At 53.2% G+C, this 10,945-nt stretch overlaps 1 protein-coding gene across 2 annotated transcripts in view; it reads left to right on the top strand.

Moving 5' to 3' along the window:
• The window catches only part of PTPRN2 (protein tyrosine phosphatase receptor type N2), a 984,778-nt gene that overhangs the window by 817,259 nt on the left and 156,574 nt on the right, over nt 1–10,945 (top strand). The window lies entirely within an intron of this gene.

Genomic DNA, 10,945 nt, shown 5'->3' with positions numbered 1-10,945 from the left:
CCTAAACGCATAGGTTTTTCTACAGGTCTAATCAGGAATCACAGTTCCTAAACGCATAGGTTTTTCTACAGGTCTTAAGGCTCCATATTGTTATTCCTATAGTAGCTCGCCCTGGATAAAAGGGACACATCCCTCAGTTCTGCCAAGCAGAGCTGCCGGGGAAGACTGAGGTCACAAGCCCAGCCCTGCACAGGGCGAAAGGAAGGACCACTCAGACTGTCCTGGCCTGGGTCAGGTGCCACGCTGCAGGCAGTAACTCATCAAAGATGTGCAGTTTAACAGACTGTACGATACTGATAGTAAAACGAACTAATCTGGCATCCGTACACCGTGTCCGTCAAACTCAGTGATGCACACAGGTTTAAACATCGTTTTTTATGTGTTTTAATTTTTCATAGCCTTCTAGTGTTACCTGTGAAATGCCTCTGCAGAGTTGATTCCATGAGGCAGGGGAGCTCACCTAAGAATGCCATCGTCATGTGGTCATCAAGAATAAGATATGGAAGACGATGCCTTTGTGGCTTCACATGCCTCAAAATGTGGAGCTTTATCATTTATGTGATTCTTTTAAGACATGATCACTAAATTGGCAGCTTGGAGCAGATAATGCATCTTAGTAGCCAGAGCTTTGTGGCTGCCATTGTATTTCTGCTCCTTCGTGAAGGGGAGTGAGGTGTGCTCTGCAGAGAGCAGCAGGTGTGTGCCATGTGAGGGCTGGAGGGCACAGCCCACGAGAGCTGTTACGTGGGGCTCTCACCAGTTCTGTGGCTCCGTGTCCAGACCAGTTCTGTGGCTCCGTGTCTGTAGCAAAGCTGGATTCAGCCACAGCTATCGGGAATGTCTGAGGGATTGGCAGAGTTGGGAAAGATGACGGAATAAGAGTGTTGGGCAAACATTCAGAAAGGGTTAAAGGTAGATTCTGGGAACCGCAGACCAGTGTGCTTGCCTCGGTCCCTAGTGAGATCCTAGGCCGTATCAGTAGACAGGGAGGGAACTGGGTGTCACGCCCTGTCTTTGCTGATGATATTTCTTGCCGAGAGATGGAGGAAATGCTGTTGACATCACGAGGATAGATTTTAATGAATTTTTTTATTTTTTTTTTACAAAATATCCAAAAGAAAAGATAGAGACTTAGAACGATCATGCCATTAGATAAATTTCTACCTACTACACTATTCTTACAGGCTATTAATTAAATAATTATTTAATGAGGAGAAACTAGAGTAAGTGCAAAGGAGTTCTCTAGGAACGTGCCGTGGGGCTATTCCTCAATTCTGTTATGTTCCACGATGTTGTCAATAATGGAATTAAAGACGCGTCACTGGGTTGAGTAAACTTTCGGATGGTGTGGTGCTAGGAGGAGGAGGAGGGGTGGATGGAGATGAGGGTGTGAGTAAGGCCTCCTGCTGGCATCAGAAGAGCCCTGCCCCAGTGCGGCCGTCGGACAGAAACGACCTCAGAGGTTTTAGAGCCGTGTGAGTCCGCCGTGTTGCTTATAGCAGGGGATGCGCACGGCTCCCCCGGAACAATCCCACCGACAGCCACGTTCTGTGTGGCCCATGTGTGAGCTGCCCGAGGCCACCTCACCAAGTACCATGAACCAGGGGCCTTCAAACAACAGGCGTTTATTCTCCCACAGTGCTGGGAGCCAGAAGTCTGAGAGCAAGTCTGAAGCTGCACTCCCTCCTCCTCCAGCCTCTGCCAGCGCCTGACAGCTCCCGGTGTCCCTTGGCTTGTGGCTGCCCCACCCCAGTCCCTGCCTCTGCATGCGACCCGCTCCCTGTGCACGTCTGTCTGTGTGTGAATTTCCCTTTTTTTTTTTTTTTTTTTTTTTGAGATGGAATTTCGCTCTCGTAGCCCAGGCTGGAGTGCAATGGCACAATCTCGGGTAGCCACAACCTCCACCTCGTCGGTTCAAGCAATTATCCTGCCTCAGCCTCCCAAGTAGCTGGGACTACAGGTGCATGCCACCATGCCTGGCTAATTTTTACATTTTAAGTAGAGACGGGGTTTCACTATGTTGACCAGGCTGGTCTTGAACTCCTGACCTCAGGTGATCCGCCCACCTCAGCCTCCCAAAATTCTGGGATTACAGGTGTGAGCCACCCTGCCTGGCCTCAAATTTGCCTTTTTGATCAGGACACCAGTCCTACTGGATTAATGGCCTACCCCAGCGACTTTGTGGTCACTTGATTACATCTGTGAAGGTCCTTTTTCCAAGTTACATAACATGCTGAGGTCCTGGGGTTAAGACTCAACGTATCTTCTCGAGGGGACATAGTTCGAGCTCTAAGAGCTCAGTGAGTGTTTTCAAAATTGAGAAATTTTACATAAATAATACAAATGCCTGATTTCTATTTTTTTAATCAAAGATCTGAGCAACCCCAGTCCCACATTCCCAGCCAGCAGTGCCTATATGCTGTCCCCTTGGGGTAGGACTGGTCGCCTCCAGTCACCTAGTCCCCCTTCCACCACGCAGCCCCTCCCTCCACTCATGGTGCCCCCAGCCACCTGGCCCCCCTTCCACCACACAGCATCTCCCTCCACTCATGGTGCCCCCAGCCTCCCAGCCCCCCTTCCACCACACAGCGCCTCCCTCTGCTTACGTGGCCTGCATAGCCTCTGAGACACTGGAGGTTACAGCCCCTGATTTCTACCCTGTTGTGGCCCATGAAGGATTTAGACACCTCTTAAAAGGAATATATGCTCTAAATTAATGCTGAAATAGCAAAGTCAGTAGAAAATGACGGCCATGGGAGAGACACATATGCCCCCTGAGGTTAACCCAGTGGAACTGCTGCATCCCCATGAGGGAGACCAGGGTCCCAGGGATGCAACCAGCATGGCCACCCCCGGGGCTTGCCCTCAAGCCTAGGCCCTGCCATTAGACAGCTGTCTGCAAGACCAGCAGACAAACAAAGAGGAAAGCAGGAGGTCTGCCGGGGTCAGGTGGGCCTGAGGAAGGGAAGGAGGGCCTGGAGTATGGGCGGAGTCCTCAGGTCCCAGGACAGCCTCCCATGTGGTGAAGGGCCAGGACTCCCCAGGGCTGCAGCAGGCAGAGACAGGACCGGTTTGCAGGTGCACGAACCACACCTCCGGCATATGGGGCTCTCACCTGTAACCTGTCTGTTCCGGAACACCTCCTGCACATGGGCGGGCTGAGGGCCAGGCGCAAGGGCACCTGTGAGCAGGTGGCAGGCAATGGGCACGAGTCCACGGTGGGCCTACAGATGGCAGGGCTGAAAGGGACCCTAAAGTTCCTCGGGAAAACCCCCCAGGGAACCTCTGGGAGCTGTGTGTAGTCCTGCGCAGCGTGGGGTCCCAGGCCCGTGGCCCTCACTGCAGAGGGCTCTTCTGCAGCAGGACCCTACGGCCACGTCACTCTCTGCCCTGGGAAACATCCTGTGCCACGGGGGATTAGGCAACCTGGGTGATTTTTAAATTATTTGTAGAGATGGGGTCTCACTGTTTTGGCCAACTGGTCTGAAACTCTGGGCCCAAGTAATCCCCCTGCCTCAGCCTCCCAAAGTGCTGGGATTACAGACGTGAACCACCGCACCTGGCCAAGAGTGAGTTTTAATGAGCACGCAGTCACTGTCTTCCCACGTTGAAAGTCCATGTGCTGAGAAATGTGGATTCTCTTCATTCTGGGCATTCTAAAAAGCAGCGTCCAAGGGGATCGAATGGACGCAAGAGGGAGAGAGCTCAGATTTTAGCTCTTTGTTAGGTTCCTATAACCCAAGTGCCCTGTGGGTTCCCCTTGTGTGGATGCTTCCCGAAACTGTGTCACGGTCAGTCCCTGCGTCCTCTGGCCTCACGGCCAACCCTGTATCTCAGGCGAGCACCCTTCTGTGGGTGGTGGGAACACACCCATGTGTCCGACCCCCGCAGAGCCACCTGGGCCTCTGTATGCCTCAGGCTCCCCTCTCCAGCATCCACGGTTTGCCCCCAGCTGAGGACTAAACAAGGGAAACTCCTTCAGGCTCACGTTGTAAGGAACCACTGCTCTCCGAAAACACCCCTGCCAGAGCCTTGTCTGCTCACTGATGAGGATTCTGTCTTGGGGCTTTCACTGTAATTCCGGCTTCCCAGAATATCCAACTTGTATGTGTAAATCCCTGTCCCAGCCATCCGTGGATGGGCCTGGCTGAGTCCTCTGGGACTTCAGAAGCACAGCACAGCAGGATGAATCTGAAGGCGGGTGTGTGGCGCAGATCCTGGAGCAGGCGTGTTAAACCCTAAGCTCCTTCCCACGCAGCAGGACCCCCATTCCTGCGGGCCATGTGGCTGCACCATGTGGAGTGAGGTCGAAGGCCCCACAGAAGACAGAGCTGGCAGCTCGCAGGGAATTTCTCAGAGGGGTGCCCACTTGGGAGGGAGGGAGGGTCCCCGGCCTCTGTGTCACTCACTTCGTGCCTTAGATGTCTGAGTAACCCAGTGGTAAACGTCCACTGCCTGTAGTCTCCCAGCCTCTCATTCTGTCTCACATACCTCACTTAGGCTCTCAGCTACCTGCAGGAGGAGCGGGGCTGAAAGAATTGTCAGAGGTCAAAATCATCCTTATCATCGTCCTGGAAATAAAAGTAAGCAGCTCATTTCAGACACTATGCCCAGGAGGAGGTTTTGTCCGGAGCGATGCATGGAAGGGCATCGTGTTGATCTGTGGCACGTACGGCCTCCATCTCCCCCGATGGGAGTCAGCAGGGCCACCCTGTGTGACCACCTGTGAGAGCCTGGATTAAAATCCCACCCAGCCGTGGGCAGCACAGCCCCCGACCCAGGCCCTCCGACCGGGGGCCTCACTCCCAGTGCGGGAGGCAGAAGCCACAGTTGTCTCTCCCGGCTCGCTCCTCTGCCGCCTGAGGGCCCAGACTGTAGCCTCCAGCCGCAGGTGGCTTCCCCTCCCCGGCAGGAGTGTCGGTTCCCAGGTGACAGTTGTCTCTTTTCAAAGTCGGTGGGGTGCAGGCTCTGGCAGAGAAGAGTAGCTGGGAGATCACGTTCAGCTCTCACTGGTAACTTTCATGGAGCCCTGCGTGGTTTGTTATTGAATTGTGACTATGACCATATCATGTTTGATGTAAGGGATAAAGAAATGATGGATGTGTGAGTGATGACAGCCATTCTTCGGTTTATGGACCCGTAAGTCCCACGGAGAGGATTATCAATCACGTGGTGCCTTCATGGCTGCGTTTTCACGTGGAACGCTGAATCGCTTTAGAGTGCATAAAGCAGGAGCCGCTTGTGACTGTGCGTGTGTGGTTTTACGAAAGTCGGGGCACACATGAGGCCTGCCCTGGTTGTGGTCGTCTCAGACAGGAACCCGGAGCTCATGAACCTTCTCAGTCTCGCCGAGAGCCCTGGGGCAGCCCCTCCGTCCAACCCAAGGTACCTTCTACCGCCTGCAGGTCCTCCTGACTGGCCAAGAGCCACTCACGCCACTGCCCAACCTTTAGGACGATCTGGACAGACCCTGTGGAAGGAGTCTCTGGCCAGCTCTGAGCGCCGCAGGACCTGGCCGAAGGGTCATGGGCAGATGGTGACGGTTGCACAAGCAGGGAGAGAATCGTAAGGGTACGCAGGGTGGCACCCTGCCTGGAAGGCAGGGAACGGAAGCAGGAGGGAACTGGCACCAGAGAATTGGTGACGGAGGAGAGGATGTGCCTGAGCTACAGAAGGGAAGGCGACCCTCAGAGGCACACGGCATGGGGCAGAATCAGAGCTGAAAACAGGGTGCCCATCTGAGGCAAAGCTCCTTTCTCCAGCCTCGGCCCTGGAAGGCCACTGTCCTGCTTGCAGGGCCCCTTCCTTGCAGAGCAGCCAGCAGCTGGCCCCAGCGGCCCAGGGTGGAGGCACACTGCTAAGGGATGATAGCATCTCCACTTTGCAGTGGCATTTGCTGAAATCGGATCATAAAATCCACAAGGACTTTATTTTTGAGAGTGAAAACTAGAAATGTTAACTCTTGTGGCTACTTTTGTTTTAAAAGCAGCATAAGAAATCTTTCTCTGGCTGGGCGCAGTGGCTCTCGCCTGTAATCCCAGCACTTTGGGAGGCCGAGGCCAGCGGATCACGAGGTCAAGAGATCGAGACCATCCTGGCTAACATGGTGAAACCCCATCTCTACTAAAAATACAAAAATTAGCTGGGCGTGGTGGTGCACACCTGTAATCCCAACTGGGATTATGGGAGGCTGAGGCAGGAGAATCACTTGAACCTGGGAGGCGGAGCTTGCAGTGAGCTGAGATCATGTCACTGCACTCCAGCCTGGGCGACACAGCGAGACTCCATCTCAAAAAACACAAAAAGAGAAGAAAAAGAAATCTGCCTCTGCCTGTAATACCTACTGAGAGTGATCAAGTCTTCCCTAAAGCTTTTAAACTACAGTGGGTTAGCATTGTTATCCCTGAAGGGTACTTAGCAGGCACATATGTTAACTGAGCTTATGACATCAATTCTTGGGAAGCCAATATAGTGTAGACTCTGTCCCTGTGTGTGGGGGTGGGGGCGGGGGGGCGCCATGCACGTGTGATGTTTGCATGAGTGGGTGTTTACTATATGCCTGTGTGTGTGAATGTGGTTGTGTGTGTTGTGTGTGTGTCATTATGCTGGGTATGTGTCTGTGTGTATGTGTGGTGTGTGTATTTCTTTCTGTGTCTATGTGTGCGAGGTACGTGTCTATATGAATGTGGTTGTGTGTGTGTGTGTGTGTGTGGTGTGTGTGCTGTGTATAAAAGGACAACCCACAGTGCTAAACCTGAATCTATAGATTCCCAGGTACCTGTCTATCAGAAAATATGTTTTACTATGAAGTTTTCTGTGTCCTTCATCTGTCTGGCATTCTGGAAGGATGTGGTCTACCTTAATCTGGAAGGCACCGAGGGCAGATTCAATCAGTTCCTGGCATTCTGGAGGGATGTGGTCCACATTGGTCTGGACGGCACCAGGGTCAGATTCACTCAGTTCCCACATTCTGGAGGGATGTGGTCCAGTTTGATCTGGAAGGCGCTGGGGTCACATTCACTCAGTTCCTGGCATTCTGGAGGGATGTGGTCCAGTTTGATCTGGAAGCCACCTAAGTCAGATTCACTCAGTTCCCAACATTCTGGAGGGATGTGGTCCACATTGATCTGGAAGGTACTGGGGTCAGATTCGCTCATTTGCTGGCATTCTAGAGATGTGGTCCTTGTTGATCCAGAAAGCAGTAGTGTGAGATTTGCTCAGTTCCTAACATTCTGAAGGGATGTGGCCCACTTGGATCTGGAAGGCACTGAGGTCAGATTCTCTCAGTTCCCACATTGTGGAGGGATGTAGTGCATGTTGATCCAGAAGGCACTGGGTCAGATTCGCTCAGTTCCCGTCATCTGGAGGAATGGGGTTCACACTAATCCCAAAGGCACTGGGTCAGATTCGCTCAGTTCCCGGCATTGCGGAGGGGTGTAGTGCACATTGATCCAGAAGGTGCTGGCATCAGATTTGCTCATTTCCCGTCATTCCAGAGGGATGTAGTCCACGCTGATCTGCAAAACACCGGGGTTAGATTTACTGAATTCCTGGCATTCTGGAGGGATGTGGTCCACGTTTATCTGGAAGGCGCTGGGGTCACATTCACTCAGTTCCTGGCAGTCTGGAGGGATGTGGTCCACATTGATCTGGAAGACACTGGGGTCAGATTTACTCAGTTCCCAGCATTCTGGTAGGATGTGGTCCGCATTTATCTGGAAGGCATCTGGGTCAGATTGGCTCAATTCCCAGCATTCTGGGGATGTGGTCCGTGTTGATCTGGAAGGCACTGGGGTCAGATTCACTCAACTCCCAGCATTCTGGAGGGATGTGGTCCACATTGATCAGGAAGGCACTGGGGTCAAATTCACTCAGTTCCTGGCATTCTGGGGGAATGTGGTCCATGTTGATCCAGAAGGCACTGATGTCAGATTCACTCAATTCATACCCTGCCTCACCTCCTGCTGTGTGACCTTAAGCAGGTTACCTTGTCACTCTGGGCTTCATTTGCCTGTCTGGAAAATGGAGGGTTTTGTTTTGTTTTGTGCAGTGGTGCGATCTCGGCTCACTGCAACCTCCGCCTCCCAGATTCAAGCAATTCTTCTGCCTCAGCCTCCTGAGTAGCTGGGACTACAGGTGTGCGCCACCACGCCCAGCTACCTTTTTGTATTTTTAATAGAGATGGGGTTTCACCATATTGGCCAGGCTGGTCTCTAACTGCTGACCTCGCGATCCGCCCCCCTGGGCCTCCCAGAGTGCTGGGATGACAGGCGTGAGCCACCGCGCCTGGCCAAATGCAGGTTTTAATGGTGCTCACCTCACAGGATTATTGTCAGTTTCACAAAGAGCCTTCCTGCGAGCATGGAGGCTAGTGCTCGAGCACAGAGTTAGACGTTTGATAACAGTCATAGAATTTCATGAGGGTTTTTTAATTGTGCAAAAGTTGTCCTTAGTTACAGACACACACTCTGGGGTTTATGAAGACTACTTTAAATATTTAGTATATGTCAATTCTAAGTTAAACGTCTGCTATGCAGGTTACGAGAGCCGTAGAATGGCCGCCGGAAACCACAGTGAATACAGATGCCCCGATTCTGCTTCTGACTCCGGTGGTGCCTGTTCCGTCCTGGGGCTTCCTCAGCAGGTGCTGAGAAGGAAAGAAAGGGAACACCTGAGGGGCACCTCCCGTCCCTCCACGTGTCCCCAGAAGCGAGTCTGGGGAGTCAGGAGGTGGTAGGGTGTGTGCCCAGGAGAGCGGGAGCAGCACGGGGCAGGGCGGGCCTGGCAGAGGGCGGACCTTCAGGCCCTCCGCGCCCAAGCACACACACGTGATCTCTTGCACCCTTCACTGGGGACCATTTTTCCTCTTCGTATTTGTGTTACTTAATCCTGTTATCTTAAAGGATACCTTTCACATTTGTCAGAAAACAGAATTTCCATCGGCTTCCATGAAAAGCAAGGTTGCAGCTCCTAGAGTCAAGGTGGTCATAACAAGAATCAGGGCCCCTGAGGGTGCGGACGCCACACCCTGACCTGAGCGCCTTACGGCCAAGAGCTCCTGGGATCCGTTCAGTAAGCCCATGAGTCAAGTACATTTTATTTCCATTTTCAAGGAGAGAAACTGAGGTATGGGACAGTGAAACCACCTGCCTCGGTCACACAGTTAGTGGCCGAGCTGGGGTGTGGTTGCTTCCTCTAAACCACGGCAGTGTATACCGGGCACCCAATCGTGTGAGTAGAAACAGGAGTCTTCCAAACCACAGCATCAGACAATGTAAGGAAAGGGATCCCTGGCGGCACCTCACCCCACGGAGGACGGATGGCACCAGGAGCTGCAGCTGGGAAAACAGAGGCCATCAGCTTTGGGCGAGTGAGGGCTTCAGAGGGCCTGAGCCCCGCAGTGACCGTCATTCACAATGTTCGCTGCACTCAACTAATAAATATGACAGGGAAAGAGAAAGTGGCGGGCAGGGGAGAGGCCGCTCTCACCACAGCCCTGGAGAACCAGAGTCGGGCAAATGTAGTTCTCTGGGCCTCTGGACCTGTCAGAGTCTCTGAATCTCAAATCCGGAGCAGAGGCAGACGGGGGCCGTGGGGAGTGAGAGGAGCTCACTGAGGTGGGGGTTGGGGCTGCAGGAACTCGCCTTTCACCTCCTGCAGGTGACTCTGCCTGGCTGGGAAGAAGCTCTTTTGTGGAAGGCCCACGTTGGGTGTTCCCATCTGGTTCTCTCCTGGACAGCTTGATGTTGCTTTAAGATCATTCCTTGCTCCAGTAGTTACCCTCCGCTGCACAGCGAGTTATCCTGAAACTTAGCTTAAAACAACCATGTTTTATCTCACAGTTTCTGTGGGTCTGGGGTCCTGGTGTGGACCAGCTGGGGGTTCCAGCTGGGTCCCCATAGGCTGTGATGAGGGTGTCCTCTCAGCTCAGCAGTGGCAGGCCCAGGCCGTCTGTGCTGTTGGCCCCTGTCCATGGGCCCTGTCCACGGGGTTTCCCCATCAGCCGCCCACCACGTGGCAGCAGACATCCCTCAGAGCTAGAAAGTCAGTCGGGGGACCCCAGTGTGCAGCCTCAAAAGCCACGTCTGTTGCCTTTGCTGTCCTCTAGGCATCGGAGTGGAGTCACCAGGTCCAGTGGCGCTCAGGGGAGAGAATTCCAGGAGGCCGGAGTCCCTGGGCCGTCTCCGAAGCTGCCGGCCACACTGACATTTCAAGAATGAGCCCGTTCCATTTCCGTACACTCACTTTGCCACAGGCTCAGTTTAGGAGCTTTTCTTATTTCTCTATTTTTCCAAACTTTCGATACTTCCTTTTCTCCCCTTCATCTTCACTGAAGGCTTTCCACGAAGAGCCCTATCACAGCCCCTTCCTGAGACCGGTCTCAACAGCAGCAGCTTGAAAACAGCTACCCTCAGGTATGAAGGTCCCCTAGTGTTTCCTGGAGACACCTCCTTCTGACCTCAGCTGCTTCTGAGGGACAGGGGACCAGAGGAGAGAGGAGCGGATTCGGCAGCGTGGAACAGCAGAATGGCACACACGTGCTTTTCTGGTGGCGTATGTTGTGGTATTCATTTAGCAAAAATCCATTTTTAAAACCCTAGACCTGTAGACTGATCAACAGATGAAACAGTGAGCTGCGCTGCCGCCTGCCTCTTTGTGTTGCCAGAGATTACTATCCAACCATATGCTGGAAGCCTGATGGTGAGCATCGGCCCCAAAGCCACAGCATGCCCGCCGGTGGACAGGAGCGTGTGTGGAGGACACTGAGCCAGCCAGTGGGCGTGGGCAGGCAGCCCTGTGCTCCCCACGGGGCTGTGAGAGTCGCACACACCTCAGCTTGCTTCTCTGAGGAGACACCCATGCTTACCATCACTGAACAGGCTTTCTCACAAACCGCACAGCCCATGTCAGTTACACCAGCACTGACCAGGCTTTCTCACAAACC

This window comes from Piliocolobus tephrosceles, chromosome 8, assembly GCF_002776525.5.
Source record: "Piliocolobus tephrosceles isolate RC106 chromosome 8, ASM277652v3, whole genome shotgun sequence".
Taxonomy (NCBI): Eukaryota; Metazoa; Chordata; class Mammalia; order Primates; family Cercopithecidae; genus Piliocolobus; species Piliocolobus tephrosceles.
Note: the sequence above shows the minus strand (reverse complement) of the source record. Positions and strands in the feature narration are given on the sequence as shown.